Source organism: Solanum verrucosum, unplaced genomic scaffold, assembly GCF_900185275.1.
Source record: "Solanum verrucosum unplaced genomic scaffold, falcon-dt-bn FXZP01000176.1, whole genome shotgun sequence".
Taxonomy (NCBI): Eukaryota; Viridiplantae; Streptophyta; class Magnoliopsida; order Solanales; family Solanaceae; genus Solanum; species Solanum verrucosum.
The window spans coordinates 2,182,080-2,202,625 of record NW_026020412.1 but is presented as its reverse complement, the minus strand read 5'-3'; the positions used below and the strand labels follow the sequence as shown (position 1 = coordinate 2,202,625).

The 20,546-nt window shown below is 33.4% G+C and overlaps 1 pseudogene; it reads left to right on the top strand.

Annotated features, from left to right (window-relative positions):
• Positions 1–16,798: 16,798 nt before the first annotated feature.
• LOC125840676 (exonuclease V, chloroplastic-like) lies at positions 16,799–20,525 on the top strand (annotated as a pseudogene).
• The last annotated feature ends 21 nt before the right edge of the window (positions 20,526–20,546 follow it).

Here is a 20,546-nt window from a genome sequence, read left to right as displayed (position 1 = left end):
GTGAAGATTTGGTAAATCCTCATGTTCCGAGGAACCTTTCACCTTTACTTTGATTTCTTATGTTATAGCTTTCAGATATTGTATGTGGTGCATGAGTGTAATACCTCGGATTTGGAAAAGAAGAAAATGCAATTTTGGGTTGGTGTCTGTGTCTAGGGTCCCATCTACGGACAATAAAAACTTCTACGGATCGGAGATGGAAACCATAGGAAGCTAAATTTTTTTTTGAAAACAAGTCCCAGTACCTTTATTATGGTTCACAAAGACGGTCCGTCTATGTACGAGTAATAGATAGGTCTCATAGGTGACTCCCAGACTTAGTGAAATTTTAAATCTTAAAGTTGGGTTCTATGGTTGGTATGTATGGTCTGTAGGAAGACCTACGAGCCGTACATCGGTTCCGTCAAATGTTGGACAAATTAAGAGTCTCTGATCACTTTCTACGGTTAACCAGTATAATCCATAGAAGGATCTACGAACCGTAGGTCTAAACTGTAGAGTGTGGTCGGTAGTTATTTGAAGGGATTTTTAGTCTTTTCCTTAATTGGTTAATGCCTAAACTATGTCGTTTTTCCTTCTTCCCTGAACCATATATAATGATTTTAAGGCCTAAATCAACCACTTTTCAACTCATTATCCAAATTCCCTAAAACTAACAAAAGTCATCCTCCTAAATTCTCTCAAGTCTAAGGAAGAAGAAGAAGACCTAGGGTTCAACTTGAAGTCTCTAATAATCCTCCAATCTTTCTGGGTTTTTGACATCAAGGTATGATAGTATTCACCCATGGAGTCCTTCGTCCATAGGGTTCTTAAATTTTTAAATTTTACTAGTTAGAATTTCCAATTGAACTTAGGGTATTATTCAATCTCATGGTTCCTTTTAATTATGATCCAATTGATTGTTTCCTATATTTTTATGCATGAATAGAAGTAACTACATGTTCTTACGTTGAATTCACATGAACCCATGCATGATTGACTATGATCATATGATGAGGCGTATGAACTACAAAAGATGAATTTATGAAGATATGCATGTTTCTTTATGAAATTGATATAAATGAATTAAGGTTGTTTGAGAGTAAGCATCAATATTGTTATGAAAGGATTTCTCACATACTACTCAAAACATGACTGTGAAAGGGTTTTATCACATAAAAGATTCATAAGGTTGAAAGGTTTTCTCACCTAAGTTGAATCAAGATTAAGGAACTATTATAATGAACTCCATCTTAGATTGGCTAATTTTTTGTGCTTTTCCATGGATTATAAGACAAGTTAAGATTAATGACTATTACGTGGGATTAACACTTAGCACTGAGTGAACAAGCAGAGATTACCCATGTCCCGTAACTATGTTGTCATGACCCGAGTCTACACCTTGGACGTGGCCGACACTCGAGAACCATTGTTGGTCCCCAAGCGAACCCTCATCCTGGCTGACTACAAGTGGAAGACTAACTCAAGCATACCTATGTATCAAATTGAAAGGAACACTAAAAAATAGTGTAATAAATCTCAAAACTCTCTAAATATAATGAGTATGAAACATTAGTTTTAAATAAAACAAAAGACTATCCAAAACTGTCTATCTATGAAGCATCTCCTATTAAGGAAGGATGCCGGGACAAGACCCACGACACCTCAAAACTACTAACTAGAAAGTAACTATGAAGTCCTATGGAATACAAGGAGACTCACCAAAGCTAACTGGAGTGTAGAGTGATCTCAACGAAGCGCATGCTGATAACCATGAACACCTATATTTGCATCATAAAAGGATGCAGGTCGAATGACATCAGTACATGGAATGTACGAGTATGTAATATAGCTGAATAACAAATAACTGAAAGAAAGGAGTGCAATAGATAACAATGTACTCAAGCTGAATGTAAAGAAATAAAGGAATTAAACCATTTAAAGCTTTACAAAATACTTTCTCATCTCTTAACTCAACATAATAAGTGATATATAAAAATACATTTTAACTCTATTGGAAGATTCTCTAACCGACAACCATCACTATGAGCTACGTGATGATGCAAAATCTTGCCCACGCTGCCAGAACTATCCTATACCTTGCCGGGGTATAGAAAACCTCAACTAAGTTGATCGACTAAGTTATGCTTAAAAGCAATAAGGAATCATCTAAAAAGTATGACCCTTTACCTATGTTGGCATACATGGTTTATGGGGGATATGAGTTGTCTAAACTCTCCCCCATATCGGTGCTTAATAATACTCCCAATAATATATACTCATGCTCATATGTTAAAAAAAACATAACTCTTCCTCTTGTTTGAGATAATTGTTCAAACTACCCTCTTAAAAGAAGTAACTGCTCTTAAAATAACTTTTGACCTCATAACTCATTTAGAAATCTCAGTTTCTCTTTTATCAATGTAAAAATTGATGCATCTAGGAATACATAGTCCCCTTATACTCATACTTGAAAACTCTTTCTCAAAAATATTTCAAAATCATAATTTAATATGATCATTAATGACTCGGGAAGTCATACTGCATAAACATTGATGGTATATCTAGATACCATACTGCTCATACATATGGCATACTCGATTGTCATACTAATCATACTTTAGAAACTCTTTTCGCAAAACTCATCTTTACTTTCTCAAAACTCAATTTAAGAACTCAAGTGTTGGCTTTAAAAAACTTTTCAAAATTTTAAACTCAAAATATGGTTCATGATGAAATATAGACATGAACAAATCAACTCGAGGATCTCAATAAAAATATAGAAACTCAAAAATTAGGAATATAATTTTTTAGAAGAAACATGAACTCAAGAACTCAAAATCAACTTATCCCAAGAATACTCAAATCTAGGGAAAGAATCCTATATTACTCTTTTACTGATCTAAAAGTAGATGTAGGGAATGAGGACGAACTAGTCCAACACTATGATAGCCTAACATGCTTGGAAGAACAAAGTTCTTGAAGAATCTTGAAGAAGAACTTGATTAGAAGCCTTGAAACCCTAGCTTGAAGGAGAAAAATCCAGAAAACCTTTCTTGAGATTCTAGAATTAGTTTCTTGAAATCTCTATGGCTAAGATTTATAATTTTTATTCGTGATTCATAATTGTATGGAGAAATTTGAGTTGGAAAGAATTAAATTCTTAGAGAAGGACTTACATTGAAGAAGAATCATGAAAAAGATTGAAAGAATCTTGAATGGAGTCTTCTACTTTGATTTTTCCTTAGGGTTTTGCCTTAGGATTTGAGAGAGAAGAGAATGATGGATTAAAAGATGTAAATAGGATTGTTTAGGGCTTTATAGGAGTTAAGAAATTTGTTTTTAAGGTTTTTCTAGTGGTATAAGGAGAAGAAAATTACCTTATTTAGAATTTTGTCGTGGCTAAAATGGAACTGCCCTACACCAGTTACTAAAATGGTCATAACTTTTTACTAAAAAATTGGATTGACGCGAAATTGGTGGCGTTGGAAAGAGAATTCAAATACCTTTAATTTGATAGGTTATGAGCCACATAAATCTTTATATTCTAAGAGATATGATCGTTTTAATTTTATTTAAGTAAAATCTTATGTCAAAACTTAATCGGTAAGGAAACTTTCAACTCAACTTTGTGTTAGGAGTTTCTATTGACCTTAATTGATATGCAAAATCATTCTCACACTACAGAATTTACCTTTAAAAATATGGGCAATTTAAGAATCACCCGATATGACCCTTCAAGTAAATAAAGAATAGTTCGAGCCTTAGCTTAAAATTTTTGGGGTATTACAATATCTCCCCCTTGGAATCATTCGTCCTCGAATGACAGTTAAACTGAGCATAGAAGGGAAAGAAGTTACTCTTACTGTATTCCAGCTTAACTCAAAATCACAAATTACTTAACATGAGGTGATTATTCTAATTTAAATCACGAGATTTGGGTTCTATACCTTTATGAGAAATCTCATCCCAAGAATACTTCTCCATGTAACTACATTCAACCAACCATGAGCTCATATCATGAAACACCTAATGTATCACGCAATGTCCACATGTTAACAACACCACATTCAAGTTTAGAACCTTAACCACTCCATAGACTTCTTACTAACTCACTTTCTAAGAACTTCTCATCCTCTCATCATCTCTACCAACTGAACTTTCATGCATTACCACCAGAAAGCTTACTTAGTACTCATTGAAAAAAACATTATCTCCTTCTTTCTCCACATTCATAATCTTAGATGGAATAGACACACCATCATTATCACAATAAGAAATAGCAATCCTCTCCTTCATCATCACACAACTACTATCAACAACACCACCCTCCAAAACTAAAAAAGATAACTGAAAGGACTTTAGGGTGAAAGATCATAAACATGATTCATTTGAGATATCTGATATAAGAATATGCATGGCATAACATTATGTTGCTAGACATTGAGAGTAATCATGAATTTGTGAGACTGAACATAATATGAGATATGAACGCTTATATAAATAGGTTCATATCATGAGGCTGATATTCATAACTTTATGGAGTAAGATTGAGGTCAATGGGCTAAAGTCTTTACCCCTCATCATGGAAACTAAGCATAGAGGTGAATCTCTCTAAAGTGTATGAGCATAGGTCATAGACACAATTCTAATATTAGAACCATCAACAAGATGTTGTAATAATTGAACTTGAGGAATACACTAGAGTATGAATGGATTGATATATCACTTTAACTTTTTCTGAACATATTACTATCTGATTCTCAACACTTTGACTTGGTTTCTCATTTATCATCTCCCCCTTAGGTATCAAGCTGACACTTTAAAGCTATGGATCTATTCTCATCATCTCTAAATTGGTCTACATTCCATTTACTCTAATACTCAGGAAAGGCTTATCTCATGGCTACTGAACTCTCGATAAGCAGGTACTAAGATTCCTTCTAATACCTCTTTCTAAGATGCTTCTCTTAACCTCTTCTCAATGGCTTATAAGGCTGCTTCATCTAGCTATTAAGGGAAGAAAATTAATGCTTACCTTAGCCTATTACACATTAATAGCTCAATTATACTATCTAGGCACACATTAAAAATATTCATTAATTTAATTGGAACCTCGTCTAACTACATATGATCTCGGGTACACCTCTTAATTATCTTGTTAATCTAATGACTTAGCCACACTTCATTTCTCTCATCTAAAAGTTAGAATCTCATACTTGTACCAATCACACATGTAAAAGGTAACACCTTAGTTTCTTACCTACGTTATGTCGAATTTACCAGATTAGATCTCGAACTAACATCATCACCCTCATGTTTCCATTCTTTTTTACCACCGCTCTCATCTCAAATTCAAGCCTAATGTTTATTACTAAACCCGAATATCAATATGATTGCTCACTTACTATACTAACTTACAACTACTAGATACAAATTAAGAAACACTCGCCCACTAAGATCTCATGACAAGTAGTCAATACTTACAATTTACTGTCACACTTCCTTTCACAACTTAAGTGCTATTTACCCATTCTCTATACATCATTGCCTAATTAGTTTTTTCATGAATACTTCTGCTCTTCTATTCAACACTTACACTTGGTCGTTACTAGCACAATGAAAGCTCATCATAAACTCGTTTTTAGTTAAAGTATACTCTAACTCATGCTAACTCGTAACTATTCATCTATCATCTATAGTGATTCATAATTGTATGGAGGAATTTGAGTTGGAAAGAATGAAATTCTTGGAGAAGGACTTACCTTGAAGAAGAATCTTGAAAAAGATTGAAAGAATCTTGAACGGAGTCTTCTATTTTGATTTTTTCTTAGGGTTTTGTCCTGGGGTTGGAGAGAGAAGAGAATGATGGATTAAAAGATAAAAATCTGATTGGTTTGGAAAGAAATTAATTTCTTAGAGTTTTGTCCTGGGGTTTGGAGGTAAAAAGATAAAAAGACCATTTTTAATGTTTTCCCGTCAGCTAATTCGTGAATGCACTGTATCAGTTACTAAAATGGTCATAACTTTTTACTAAAAATTGGATTGACGCGAAATTGGTGGCGTTGGAAAGAGGATTCAAATACCTTTATTTTGATAGGTTATGAGCAACGTAACTCTTTATATTCTGAGAGATTTGGTAGTTTGAAGTTGACCCAAGTAGAATCTTACATCAAAACTTAATCGATAAGGAAACTTTCAACTCTACTTTGTGCTATGAGATTCTAATGACTTAATTGTTATTCAAAATCATTCTCACACTAAGGAATTTACCTTAACACCTAAAAAAATTAAGAGTAACTCAGTACAACCTTATACGGAATTCAAGAATGATTTGAACTTAACTTAGAAATTTTCGGAGTGTTACAAAATGAAACAATATTCCATAAAACACTTAAAAAATATTTTTTTCCTTTTACATCCATTCGCTTATCAAATCAATGTAGTTTATATATTCATATTCCATAAATCATTAAAATATTAATATTTTTCCTTTTATATCCATTCTTACCAAATCAATAGTTCATATAATCATATTCCATAAATCATTGAAAAATTAATATTTTCCCTTTTACATTCATTTTCTTACAAAATCAATAGTTCATATAATCATATTCCATAGATCATTGAAAATTAATATTTTTCCATTTATATCCATTTTCTTACCAAATAAGTAGTTCATACATAATCAAATTCCATAAATCATTGAAAATTAATATTTTCCCTTTTACGTCTATTTTCTTACCAAATCACTAGTTCATAAAATCATATTCCATAAACCATTGAAAAATTAATATTTTTCCTTTAACATCCATTTTCTTTCAAATCAATATTATATTCCATAAAACATTAAGAAATTAATTTCTTTCCATTTACTTCAATTTTCTTACAAAAATCAATAGTTGATTTCATAAATAATAGATTCTATCAATCTACTTCCAATTTTATGCCACTATATGTATTCTTGATATTAACTAAGTAGAGTTATTATCAAATATAAAAAAACAAAAATGGAGAGACAATTCTCAAAGATGCTTTTTGTTTTTGCTTTATTTCTTATTTCATCTGGTATGAATTCTTACTCTAATTCATTTTCTTTTATTTTCTTATATATGATCGCTAGCTAAATTTTATCAATCGTGACAGTAAAGTCACAAAATTATTTTTTTCTTTATAATATTTCATATTTAATGGTGCAAGCAAAAAACAAACCATGTAATCAGGCTTCGGATTGTGTCAACACTTGTGGTACAACGTTGTTGCATGCTTGTCTTAACCATGTATGTGTTTGTGTGCACGCGAAAAACAAGTTTACAAGACGTATGATGAAGGAAAGTAATAATAATGTTCTTCATGAATCTTCATGAATTTAATTATTTCATTGTATTATTATTGAGAGTAATAATATAGTGATCATTTTGATTTTATTATAATCTCATCAATAATATCGATTTGTAGCATTTTTTTGGGATCCTTAATAATGCAAGTGTTTTAATGTCTTGATAGGCATTTCTTATTAAGATGTGTGTGGAGAGGCGATAAAATTAGTCGATGGAAATATAACTCACTCAATTCGCTCAAGTTTAAATGATTTAATGGACCATTCAGTAGTTAACTCGATGGCTCAATATAACTCATCTAAAAATTGGTTATACTGATATGTAGCATAAATTGACGCATGAAAAAATTCTTATTTTGTTAGAATTGGGTTATGGGCTTGAGAAAATCACTATCACTCTTGGATCCTTAGTGTTGGGCTACACTTTAAGCTCTAGCAGTATTGGGCACAAGTTCTTCAATCTAGTTATGATGATTTCAGAGGGATCTTAACGATTTTAGCCAAACGTCTAGAATACTTTTCACCCACTTAATTATAACTATTTGTAGCCATCGTCGATGAATATTTAGTATAAGAAGTATATATATATATATATATATATATATAGGAGTTTACAAATAGTCACCATAATAAACTTAATTAGGCTCCTTACTTATAGTTTGTATATTTACGGGTTGTAGCTATAACTCTTATGGACGACCTCATGGGTATGTTTGTGTAATTCACGTGTATTTATATAATAATTGAACTATTTTCCGTTCGTGAAATAAGTGTTTGTATAAAAGAGCTATTCCCGTCGTGGTTGTATAAACGTAGTAACAACTGTTATAAAAATTCCGAAATTATACAAATATGATAAAACTTGAAATAATAAATTTATACAAACACAAACATCTGAACTTTAAATAGTTATACAAATTATATTATACAAAAGTTATACAAATTATATTATACAAAAGTTATACAAATTATATTTATACAAATTTCGAAAACTATACGTTTATACAACTCAAACTTGGCTGCGTAATTTTGCCTAGAAATTAGTGACGAATGGTGATTAATTCAAACTGTAGGTATGTTAACTAATTAACTATCATATGTTTGTTTATCCGCGTAATTTCCCCTATATAAAATTGTATACATTATACGATGATTAAATTGACTTAAAAATTAGCAAGTCTTTGTTAGAAAAGGTAAATAATATTTTTTTAAAAATAGTTTTCCTCGTAAATTGGAAATTAAATCAAAGATATATAATACTCTTTTAATTAATAATTTATTTTAAATCATTAATAAATTTTAAAAAAGACATATATACATCAACATTGTCTTTTTTTTTTTTTTTTTTGGTTGCTTCAAAGACCCATTGGGTCAAACATTTTATAATAAAAATTGATAATGTATGTGGGCTAGCTAGTGAGCCCACTTCTTAAACAAAAAGCCTAAAAAACACAAGCTAATCAGAATTGAAAAAGGAAAGTAAAGTAAGCAGTCATTGTAATAAAGAAATATGGGGGAAAAGTTGTTCCTCCCAATGATCGAATCTCCTGCACTTGCATGCCTCCAATCCGCTCACTACTTCGATTCATATCATGAAGACAAGGAAAGACAAGGTATGCTCCTAATCCAATCTTGAATTGTTGTTATTTTTGTTTGTATTAGTGGATCTGCAGCTGACTTGTAGATCGAAGACTTCTCACTTAGGATCATTTTTTCTCCTCTCTAGTTAAATCAGTTGATCCTTACCTGAGTATAAGTTCAAGTGGGCTGAATCCAATCAAGGGATTAATACCACCACCTGTTCTTATACTAGGGCAAAGTTAACTGATTTTGCTGACTATTGGGAGGCTTATGATGGAGATCGTTTTCAATTGTCTCCAACTTAAAGAACATATGTGCTTTAATATAGTGAAATTAAAACAAAGGAGAAAACAGTGCATGTACCTTCTAGTCCTGGTTTTATACCACATGATACACCTCCAAGCTCTCATCGGGTGCGTGGTATATTGACCAACCGAAATTATTTCAGACTATACAAGGACTGTAGCATATTGTTATTCTGACTTGTTTTGAAATTCACTATCTGACATGTATATTATACCAACAACTTAGCAACCTGAAGCATTTGTTTGTCTGATTCTCATGTTTAGTGTATTCTGCTTATCCATATTGATTATGTTCTTTCCTATGTTTAGGACCTCCTGGTAAGTTGTAAATTCACAATTAACTGCAAAATCAAAAACTAGGTTAGCAAAATAATCAGCAAGAGTATTTCCCTCCCTTAAGGAGTGTTGTACTCTTACTGTTAGTAATTCTCTCATTCTATTAATAGAACAGATCTCCAAGGCCACATTCCATGGTGTATCCCATACACCATTTATCATATGTACCATTGCCAATGAGTCAGTTTCTACTATAATATGGGTATAATTCTTCTCATAACAGTATATCAAACCCTCTCTAATGGCCACAGCTTCAGTAGTTAAATTGGTAGTATCTAGAATCTTCACTCCTTTTGCACCAACCAGATCACCATTATTGTCTCTAATACAAAAAGCTACAACACTAGGTCCTGAATTACCCTGTGATGCTCCATCTGTGTTAACCTTCCACCAACCTTCATTATGAGGATACCACGTTACACACCTAGTTTTAAAACATGGCATGAAGTCATCCAACAATTCCACCATTAGAGGCCAAGTACTAGGAATATCCTTGTATCCAAATCTACACATCATGAACTTTTACACCATATTATTAACATCCCATATAACTTTGGTGACAGAGTATGACCCACCATGAATGACAGTGTTCCTCCTTTTCCACAAGAACCATAATATTATATTAGGAATATCTTGGAACACTAATTTCTGCCTAGCATTACCAGTAGTATCCCACCACAACTTCATTGTCTACTTAATCTGAATGAAAGAGCCAATGATACCAGTTGCAGATGTATAATGCCTCCAAACTCTGTTGGCAACCTCTCCTTTTATAAATAAATGCTCCAAAGTTTCTCTCCTAGGCACACTGCAACATGTACATAATTGGGAGATATTGGGATTCCAATTAGCAATTACAGTAGCTACAGGGACTCTGTTTGACCATACTCTCCATCCAAAAAAAGAAACTTTGAAAGGCAGATCCTTAACCCAAATATACTTAAATATTTCATCCACTTCCTCTTTCTTCCTTAATAGTTCCCAAGCACTCTTCACACTAAACTTTCCTGAGCTTGTTTTTGTCCACCAAGGTTTATCTCCTTGATCAGTCAACATAGCATGACCCATGTGTAATCTAACCTGATTAATTACAGCTTCTGGCAATTGTTGTTGCATGTTTACATAATCCCACCCAGTTTCTTTCAGGAATCTCTCTACATCAATCATAGGGTAACAAGTTTGCACTGCATTATGCTGAAGATAAAATGGACCTAACATGGTCCAATTGTCATACCACACTGAGGAGGATACCCCCCTTAGGCTCCCACCATAGAAATTGTTCAATACAGGCTCTATTCTCTAGCATGTTCTTCCACACCTGTGTACCCCCTCTCCATTGAACAAGTGTAGGAATCTTCTTCTTACAATACTTATTCCACATAAAGTTTGACCATAGGGACTTTTGTGTTCTAAATTTCCACCAAAGTTTTGCATATATGGCTTTTGAGATATCAAGCATAGACCTAAATCCTAATCCCCCTTCTTGTTTGGGTAAACATATTTTTTCCCAAGCAGCCCAATGTTTACTCCTACTTGTGACTTTACTACTCCAAAAGAATTTAGCAAAAATCCTGCGACGTTCTTTTAAGACACAATTAGGAGGAACAATTACAGAAAGCACATAAATGGGAATACTTTGTAATACACTAGTAATCAATACATCTTTACCTCCATATGATAACATATTTCCTTTCCATGCTTGCAATTTTGATTTCACCCTCTGAATAAGTTCAGCATAGTGTTCTTTTCTTTTTCTTGAATGAGTGATAGGGCAACCTAGGTATTTAAAAGGGAACTGACCTCTTTTTATACCTTTACATTCTTCCACTAGTTGTTTATCTCCCGCTGCAGCATTCTGATATAAATACATAAAACTTTTATCCTTATTCACTTTTTGACCAGATTGTGTCTCATAATCTTGTAATAGTGACACTATTTTATTCAAAGAATATGCATTAGCTGATGCAACGATAATAGTATCATCTGCATAAGCAAGATGATTTATATTAGTGCTCCATTTTGGTAAACCATAACCCACATATTGGTCATCCTCAAATAAAGATTTTAGAGCTCTAGTCAAAACTTCAGATGCCAGTATGAAAAGAGCAGGTGATAGAAGATCCCCCTGTTTCACACCTCTAGTAGAATGAAAGAAACCATGTGGTTGTCCATTAATTAAAATTGAGTACCAATTATTAGCAAGTAGTCTCCAAATCATATCAACAAACTTCTCAGAACAACCCATCTTCTTCAGTACTTTCATCAGAAAGAACCAGGAAACTCTATCATAAGCTTTGGACATATCTAATTTAATGACAACATTAGCAGGCTTACCTCTTTTTCTGATATCAGAAACAATCTCTTGAGTCAGCAAAACATTTTCTATTATACTTCTCCAATTAACAAAACCATACTGATTATGAGAAATCAATTTAGGTAACAAGACTTCCAACCTGTCATGCACAAACCTGGAAATGATTTTGTTGATAAAATTGCTCAAACTAATTGGTCTTAAGTCTGAAAAGGATTGAACAATCCCTTTCTTGGGCAACAAGACCAAATTAGTATGAGTAATTGATTTAGGGAGAGTGATACGATGGAAAAAGTCTATGATCATTCTTAGGATATCATTACCTACAATCTCCCAACATGATTGGTAAAACCTACCAGTTAAACCATCTGGACCACTTGCACTGCCCCCATTTAGATTGAAAACAACTTTTTTGACTTCATCTAGAGAAGGTTGTTTGCAAAGTTCAATATTTTCTGCTTCACTTATAAGAGAGGGGATGCTTCACAGCAATGAGAAATCAGTAGCATCCCTTTCTTGTAAGAATTGCTTCTAATAAAAAATCACAGCCTCCTCAGCTATATCTCCTGCCTCATTTAGCCATGCACCTTGATCATTTTGAATTCTTTGAATTTGTAGCTTTCTTTTCCTTCCCTTCACAATACTGTGAAAGAACTTAGTGTTTTTATCACCACGCTCAAACCAATCATAACCAGATTTTTTTTGCCAAAAAAATTCTTTAAAGTGCAAGTATTGTTTATGTTCTGCATGTGTTCTCTACAATACTTCCCTGTTCTCAACATTTGGGAATTCTTCAAATTGCCTCTCCTTGATTTTAACAATGTCCTGCCTGATGATAATTTGCTTGAAAATATCTCCATAAGTGTCTCTGCTCCAATTAGTTAATGCTGCTTTAACTCTTCTGGTATTATCTTTAAAATCAAACCAAGGATTTTGAGTCCCATTAGCAGACCAATTATGTTTAGCAATCTCCAGAAAGTTTGGATTATCAACCCAGAATTTGAGAAACCTAAAAGGTTTCCTATAGTTACTCTCCCCAGCCTTACAAGTTAGCAACATAGGTGCATGAGCTGATCCTGTCCTTGCTAAATGCTCTACCTCCATATGATTAAACCTTCATTGCATCTCATGATTGATAAGAATTCTGTCCAACCTTTCAAAGATGCAGTCATGTCCGGCCCTTCCATTCCACCATGTGAAAGGGCTTCCCTTAAAATGCACTTCTATGAGGTCACAAGCTGAGATGCAATTATCAAGGTCTTCATGCTCAACATCAAGTACTGGCAGCCCTCATATTTTTTCTTCAGCATTCAATACTACATTGAAATCACCCCCTACAAGCCAAGGACTAGTCATTGAGGGTGTACACTTGGCCTAGATCAAAGTTACTAAGAAACTTTGTGAAGTTACCTGATTTTGAAGCTTAATAGTAATTTGTTGATATGAGCTCTTCACTATTGTAGGATCAAGACCATCATTTGCAAAGAACCAAATTTTGCCATTTGTATTAGCAGTAGCAAATGACATCCTCAATCTTCTTTTATATATGTTAATGTGCCTATCACTCTGAAATGGCTCCAAAAGTTCCATAAAAGAAAATTTATAGTATTTATGCAACATTTGTACTCTTTGAAAAGATTGTTGGAATCTGATAGATCTAATATTCCATATAAGAGCATTCATTGTTTATTAGAAGTTGTTTTGACCCTCTTAGGCTGCACCTTGATAGGTAATATTTTATCATTATAACGTTGTTTCTTCCCTTTTGTAGCACTTTTCAACAATCTTAGTGATAGGACTGCATCAAGTTGTACCTCCCACAAATCCTCATTACTGTCCACCTCCTTCAAACCTCTTGCTATCAAAGTAGCTTCTTGATCACTACTATCACTGTGACCTATTTCAATATTATGTGAGACAATATCATGTAAGACTCTATTAGGAGATTCCATTTGGATCAATTGGTTTTTAGTCAATTGAATCACCCCTGGACACTCAACTATTGCATGTGAATGTTTGTCAACCACCTCCACCTCTTCTTCATGCTCATATTCAATACAATCAGACTTTTTGGCGCCTAATTGTTGATTATTGAATTGCTTTGCAGGACTCACCATGATAATTGGTAATGCATCAACATCTTGTTCTGGTATTGCTATGATTGCCTTGGACATGTTATTTTCAGTAAGCACACCATCCCTTTCTTCAACATTATTACTTGACGAGCATAAGGCTACAGAGGCAGCAATAATGTCTGCTACACTATTCGAATTACACTCCTCCAACCCAGTATCAGTAACCTGCTGACTCACTAGCTCACCTTCTTCAGCCTTCTCTAAATTCACTTCTCTAGAGTCTGATAGTTCTTGATTTTGCAGTTTTACAGCTTGAATGGTGGCATTCTCATCATGAATCTTCTCACTTATAATATCATCCTCTTTTTGAGTAAGAGTTTCTTGCCTGCCAAAAGTTTGTACCACCCAGTCCTTACAAGAGTCCATATGTTTATTCTGCATTTCAGTTGACTCTTTCTGATGACTTGATGCTTTCAGAATGTTTGTGTGATTGCTTTCTGGATCCTCATCTAGAGCTGCAAAGCTGTTAGTAGTTTGAATATGGTTCTCAACATTTATTTTATTAGTTTTGCCAGTCCCAACCACCTTCCAAGCTCCCGGATCACCCACCACTTTTCCACTGGATAAAATCGTTGTTTTCCCCTTTTGGAATTTATGAACATGTTGGTGTATCTTAGATTTTTGATGGTCTTCAATTTTCTCTTCTGCCATTTCTGTTGCTATTGCATTGAATCCCACATTCCTTGCATCGTATCTGCACACTTGGGTGTTGTGTCCTTGCATTTTACATACATCACAATAAAATGGAACATAATCATATCTAATTTGTATCTCCTCCGTCCTTATTTTTCCAGTAACTTCATTTTCAATATCCATTGAAATTGATTTGGGAAAGTCACCTTCTAAATCAACCATCACTTTTACCCTAGCACAACTTGGCCTAGTTTTATTAATTGTGGCTAAGTCAAGTGTGCGCATCAGATACAAGTACCCATCTTTGCACGTAATGTAAAAAGCTTCTTTGGATATAAGATTAATGAAATTACTTTGATCAGAAAGCCTTATTAGAATATGCTTATTTCGAAATAGGCCAATTTGACTATCACCCTTAATATCACATTGTTGGGGAATCAACTTTCTCAATTAATCCATGTTTGTAATATCGTAAGTCAATTTGCCAATCATTGCAAATTGAAGATTTTCAATTCTATTCATGATATCAACTTCCTTTTCAGTCCATTTAACATGTGGAACTCTTTCCACCATGTAAACCTCTTTGCATTGAATTGATTTGAATTGTTGTGTTGTTGGTCCAACTAAGTTGTTGTGTTGTTGGTCCAACTAAGTCTCAAAACGATTTGTGATTAGGTTGTATAACTTTGTCACCAGGTATGCTAATATTGGAGCTCCAAAGGTCTGCACTTGAACCCAAGGGTAATGCAGGGAAATCTGCTATTGATGAAAGATGACCAGCCATCATGGATGGTTGGCCGGCAACCGCAATACTCATCGCAAAGCTAGGGTTGTAGGGTCATCCTCCGGTAGTGCATTTTATAATTGTTACATCAACATTGTCAAATCATCTCTTTTGGTGAAAATAACATATAAAAAATTGTTGCATTTACATGGTTATCTATCCTTTCCTTTTTTATCTAATTTTTTTTCACTTTAATTGTTCACATTTTACCCACAGAAGTCTCTTTTATGTTAATTTTGAACCCCACAAAATTAACCACTTTAAACTTATCAAGAAAACAACATAACACAAGTAGACCTCAATGTGTGGACAAAAGTAAAGTTGGTTTGTTTACTTTAATCATAAGTAATAAATAATCCTTATGTGTGCATTTATTATTGGATGGAACTCATAACATAATTTCCAAAACGAAAAATCCTTTTGGCCAGAATGGTAAAATAACATATTTCATACTATGCTATTTTACCTTTTAAAAATATTTTTACCCTTTTAAATTTAATACATTTTAATTAAAAAATAGAAAAAAGATCAGTTTATTTTAAAATAAAAATGATATTATAATCTTTTTAAATTTCTGGTCAAATTCTAGCCAAATTTTCTAGCTATTTAGCATTGCTCTTTTAAAAAAGTTGACCTTTCCTTATTTCTTTTTTCTTTTGTTTCATTTTGGTGATATGACTTTCGGAGAATTTTTTGCTTAACCTTTATGGAACCCTCCAAATGGGTTTCACTACTTTGATTTTTAATTTTGTTGTTTCTTTTATCAGGTTTGGGCCTCTTTTGGGTCTTTTACCATATACTTTCTATTTTTATTAATAAAATCCACTTTTGATTAAAAAAGAAAACCCTTCGCAGGGTGTTGGGGGAGCGGTATCTAAAGTTTCACCATTTTCAGAGTCCATTTTAGACATCTAAGGGCCTACATGAATTAGAGGATTTTTCTTAGTTTTTCATGTGTGTTAACCCATAAATATTTTTATGATATGATTTTCGAACGAATTTTTTGCGAGTGACAACTGACTCATTAATTTCAAGGTGTGTTATGATTAATTATTAGTGATAATTCTGAACAAAAAATAGAAAATAATTCATAAAAACTGACACGGAGAGCCATTTTTAAATTAAACAAAAAAGAGTATACATCATGCATCATCAAATTAATAAGGTAAATATATTTTGATACACAGTTAATGATAATTAAGAGAGAAACAAAAATACTAATAATTCAAATAGTAAAATGCAAAATATAATAATTTAGATGTATTTTTGATGTTATTTCTTTTTTAAAATTTCGAATCTTTCTTTTGAAATTTAGTTGACCGATGTTCATATAAAAGAAAAAAATTGAACTCCATTATCTCAAGATCCTCCATTTGTGCTGTTCCCAACAGTCACATGCCACGACTCGCTGCCCAGTCGCCAGAAATGACTGAGCCATGATCGCCGATTAACACCCCTCCTGAAGAAGTAAGTATAAACATTGCAAAACCCTAACAACATAGTTCCTGAGATTCCATTAGAAATCATCAGTGAAGAAGAAATGGGCGATAATAGACGCTGCCTTTGCAGCCACGAGATCTCTGGTTACGTCACCGTTACGTGCTTCTTCATCGTCGACGCATTTCCAGAACAACGTTAGGTCGATTACTATGACAGAGTTTATCGAGCTGTTCTTCGCAAAGTGATTCGTTAGTGGTTGATTTAGAAGACTCTGGAAGGTTAATAAGTAGTCAGAAGAGGAATATAGCTATGCTTCATTGTTGAGTCGGTATCGGAGGAAAAGAGGATTGGCTGTTACTGATATTACTGCTACAGTATGAATTTCAAAACTTTATACTCCCTATGTACCCATTTATGTGATATTTTTTTTTGTGATTCTGTAAAATTGCAATTTATAATACTTTTATAGTAGAGCTAATCCAATTTAGCTTCAAAGGTTTAGTTAAATTGACTCTCAGGAGAAAGTGAAAAGTTAAAGTGCCACATAAATTTGTGATAGAGGAAGTACAATTTGGTGTGGTAATGTTTACAAGTTGGTGTGTTTTGAAGTTGTAGTTTGAAAAGTTGTGGTTTCCTGATGTTCCATTGTTTGAATGTTTAGAGGAATTTTGAATTGCTTGTTGAATTGTTGCTTTGAACATGAGGGCTTATTATCATCAGATTTCCTATTTTATATGACTTTATTTGACTGATTATATTGTTTAAGATATTAATTTGACTTCCTTATTTAGAGTGGTATAGTGGACGAAAAATTTGGAAGTAAAAGTGTGAAAGTGAATTTGATAGAGTTCAACTATTGAATAGCCTAATGAACTTGAATTATTGAAGTTGTGAATTATCTAGTCATCTTGGCACAAATAGATATGGTTGGACATGTTATTTGAATTGTTTCACAGATAGACTTGAGTATTGAGATGGAGCGGGCTGAAGTAAGATTGCTCATCTGATTTATTATTAAGTTCTAGTATGTAGTATAATGTTTAGTGCAAAAGATGTATTTCATTATAGAATCGCGTGAGATATTGCGTGAGGCTGCAAGATTTTGAATCTAGACCAGACTAATGGCGTATTAAACTTCTAGCTAGTTCATTGTGCATTTACTGCAGTGAGAAGGGGATTTTGTAACATGTCCAGAATATGTTGTTAAATCCATTGACCATGTAGAAGAAATAAAAATGATGTTCTCTCTAACAACTTAAGTTTTTAGATGAAATGGTCACATAATTCACCCAGTATTAGAGTAGGAAGAGGTCTGGATTTGAGTCTAACCATCACCTATTATCAAAAGGAATTTTCAGGTGCTTCCCACAAAAAAGAAATTCAGGCCTACACGTGATAGGGCATGTTTAACACATAATTAAGTAAATGAAAGTGGTGTTTTTCTAATATCCTAAAAACTTTTTAGATGAGATGGTCACACAATTCAACATACCATATGTCTCAATTTCAGTATTTCTCAGTAACAATCTGATTTTGTTGTTCTTTCGGTCTCAGGAAGCAGATCAGTGCTATTGAGCATTGACCAATATGAGTTGCTGGACTTCCTCGAAATCTTAAACTTGTAGTTTTAATTTATTTTATTTGGTTTCTCTTCAATACCCTCTCATTGTGGATAAACTTTCTTTCTAGGTTACCCTACATAAATACAGTACTAGGGATAAGAACTATTCTATATATTTTATTTGAGAGTTTGTCTAGTTAATGGAAGTACTCTCTTGGGCCTTTCTAATGTTAACGTTCCTTTTTATCATATTCTTGTGTTCTGCATTTGTTTTGTTTATATTTGCAAGCCATTGTGCGAGGAGAAAGTTCCCCTAAAACATGATTTTACTGATTGTTTATCCTCATAATCGCAAGTTGCCTTCAGGAATGGTGTGAAAAAAAGATGGAGTATACTCTTGTTTGTGGCAAACCAGAAAAGACCAAAGTTATGAAAGCTGGTAGCAGTCGTCATGAAGCACTCAAACAAGAGGTATTCCCTATAGAGAGTTTAGTCATCCATTTATTTTATATTTTAACTATCTCAGTTCAAGTGATTGAGGCAAAAGTAATTTGACAGGACATATATTTCGTGTTGTTCTGTATGTCCGTTTGAAAGGAGATGAAGAGATAATATCAAGACTCATGCGAAATTCCAAAATGTTTCTATATGTTTAAGCATTTCCATTTTCAAAGTGATTCTTTGAATGTGTGCAGGTGATCAAAAAGGTAAAAGTTCGTGTTGACTCAGCTGAAGATGTATGGGCATTAAAGTTCTTTGATTTCATAGTTGGTGCCAATCAATTGTTATTTGACGGATTGACACATGAATTGCCCTTGTAAGTCTCTTTTTCATCTTTTGATTTCTCATAATAATTCTTTAATATTCCAAAAAGTAAGTTAGTTGATAACAGTGTTCCACATCAACCATCAATTGTAGCTAATGAGCTTATTTACTGTGTTTCAATAAAACTTTTTTGTTAATCAAACAGAGGTGTTTGCATATTTAAGTGTCATGTACAAACTTTATGACCCAATAATGAAACACCTTGACCCTTTAATCTCAATTAAGAAGATGGTGAAGGTTTAAGAGTCACCACCATTTGATTCACTACTTTAACTTTTCATCAACTTAAAACTTTTGATCTACCAACTAGATTAGTTTGGCTTTGTTGCTGGACCCAAAATAGAAAAATAAGTGTCTCATGTCTAACAACTTAAACTTTAGCAATCACGCATTAAAACATACTATCAGATTAAATGAAGGTTTTCAAGTCTCACTGTTATCTATTTATTAAAAATATTTTTCACGTGTTTGAGGAAAGAAAAAGAATCGTCTACACATTAGGACGCATGATTGCAAGTTAAGCAAAACAAATGTGTGTTCTTGTCCAGTTGTTTTCTTGTAAAGTACATATATGTCCCCACTCATAAACACCTATTGACACATGCTCTTGTGCATATAAGGCATTACTACATGTCCATCCAACGTTGCTTGTGATTGAATGCATATCCAAACACTAATACACCTCAACCTTTACTTCTGCACATGGTAGATAGAGTTTCCTTCTTAACAAGTTCACTGATTCTTGCAAAGTAGAAAGAGTTTATGAAATATTCTTTATGATTTGCATCCTCATTAGCTGCTGAGCTAGTTCATTTGGTTCATCAGAGTAGGTTTTGCTAAGGTGTATGGATGGTGGGAGTTATTGATGAGATACGAATGCCGAAAGGACAAAGTGACGCATATCCAATGTTAGTTGACACAAAAACACGAGTGCAAGCTAGCCTTCCTCGTGAACCACAACGCAGAAATGGAAGGTATAGTTTTGCACTGAATGTTGAACAGTAAAGAAACTTTCATATGGTGCATCGCTGATATGAAGAGAGATGCATCATATCTAAATTTATTTACTATTCTAAATATTACAGGTACAAAATCTGATGAACTGATGCCCTTCTATGGTAGGCTTCAGCTAATGTGCTACAAGCATTTGTGGGACAGCTTGGTAGCAAATGACTTTCCTCCAGCCAGTTCTTTGAGTTCATCTCTCTGATTCCTAATCACATTTTATCTGCACAAATCAGAGAAAGTACTGTTGAAATTATAGAAGGACACCCCCTTAACTTCATCACCCCATAGCTTAGAAGTATATCAGTATGA